Raw genomic sequence first — 2,058 nt, forward strand, 5'->3', positions numbered from 1 at the left:
ATCATGGCAATCAAAGAAGACGGCAATCATCGAGTCTAAGGATCTAACATCCTTAACTCTTAAAGAGCTAATCGGTTCACTCCTCACTCATGAAATGATGCTTGAAGATGAGGTGGACCTTGATAAGATTGAAGAAAAACCAAAGGAGAAGGAGAAGAAGAAAAACATTGGAGTTTCTCTCAAATCCATAAAAGATGAAAGTGATTCGATGAAGATGACGATGACGAGGAAATGGCATTGTTTGCCAAACGGTTCAGAAAAATGATGAGACCTTACCGAGGAAGGAAATTCAAACGAAATGAAGGCCTAAAAAATGAACCAAAAGAGAATGACCGATCATTTGTTATGAATGTAAAAAGCCAGGGCATGTCAAATATGATTGCCCACAACTGAAGAGAAAGAGTCAATCAAAGAATAATAACAAGGCTCATGTGGCTACATGGAGCGATGAAGAAGGTTTCGATGAAGAGGAACAAGAAGTAGCAAACTTGTGCTTGATGGAATTTGGGGAAGATTCTAAGGAAAAGGAGCATTGCTACAAGGCACGGGAAACAAATCCAAACTCATGGTACCTTGATAGTGGATGCTCAAGACACATGACCGGAGACAAAAGCTGGTTCATTGAGCTTAACGCCAAAAATGGAGGAGAAGTGACTTTTGGAGATAATTCAAAAGGTCACATTGAAGGTATTGGTACAATAGGTAATACCTCTTCCATACAAATTAAAAATGTTTTATATGTGAATGGATTAAAGCATAATCTATTGAGTATTAGTCAATTATGCGATAAAGGATTCAATGTCTTATTTGAAATTAATGGTTGTAAAATCATTGACATTGCATCTAATCGAATTATGCTTGTTGGTCATAGAATAGGAAACATATACATGGTGCATTTAGATTCTATTGATATGACTAATTTATGCCTAGTTGCTAAGGATGAGCATGATAGTTGGTTATGGCATAGGAGACTAGGACATGCTAGTATGAGTGTTTTGCAATGGTTAATTTAAGGAGACCTAGTAAGAGGGTTGCCTAAGCTTAAATTTGATAATGATAAAATCTGTGATGCTTGTGCTAAAGGAAAACAAAAGCGAGTTTCTTTTAAATCCATTAATGACGTATCAACTATTAGAGTATTACAATTGATCCATATAGTTCTTTTTGGGCCAACTAGGACTACTAGCTTGGGTGGAAAACAATATGCATTTGTCTTGGTAGATGACTATTCTCGATATACTTGGGTTCTATTTTTAAGTACTAAAGATGAAGCATTAGAATATTTCATCACATTTTCAAAAATAATCCAAAATGAAAAAGGTTACTCTATAACTAGTGTTAGGAGTGATCATGGCACTGAATTTAAAAATCTTGGATTTATTGAGTTTTGTAATTCTAATGGTATTAGCCATAATTTTTCAGCACCTAGAACTCCTCAACAAAATGGAGTTTTTGAGAGGAAAAATTGAAGTTTAGAAGAAATGGCTAGAACCATGGTTTGTGAAAATAATTTGCCAAAATATTTCTGGGCAGAAGCCACAAATACCGCTTGTTATGTTATAAATCGAGTAATGATTAGGCCAATTTTAAAGAAAACTCCATATGAAATTTTCAAAAATAAAAACCTAACATTAGCTATTTTTATCCTTTTAGATGTAAATGTTTTGTTTTAAACAACGGTAAAGAAAACCTTGGCAAATTTGATGCTAAAAGTGATTAAGGAATTTTTCTAGGTTATTCTTTAAATTCTAAAGCTTATCGAGTATTTAATAAAAGAACTTTAGTTGTAAAGAGTCTATACATGTTGTTTTCGATGATAATCCCCTTCCGAGAAAGGATTCTTGTGTGAATGATGATGTCGGTGTTATAAATACAAATGACGTTAGACGTGACGTTGGAGAACCATCATCAAAGGAAGAAATGAAAAATGAGGAAACTCGTGATCCTCTTGAGAATCCAACCTTGAAGAAAAGGAAGTATCTTATCCAAGAGAGTACAACTATGTCAAGGATGGTGAAATTATAGGTGATCCATCCAAAGGGGTAACAACTCGATCTT

The sequence above is a fragment of the Hibiscus syriacus genome, unplaced genomic scaffold (assembly GCF_006381635.1).
Source record: "Hibiscus syriacus cultivar Baekdansim isolate YM2019G1 unplaced genomic scaffold, ASM638163v2 tig00111427_pilon, whole genome shotgun sequence".
In the NCBI taxonomy this organism is placed as follows: domain Eukaryota; kingdom Viridiplantae; phylum Streptophyta; class Magnoliopsida; order Malvales; family Malvaceae; genus Hibiscus; species Hibiscus syriacus.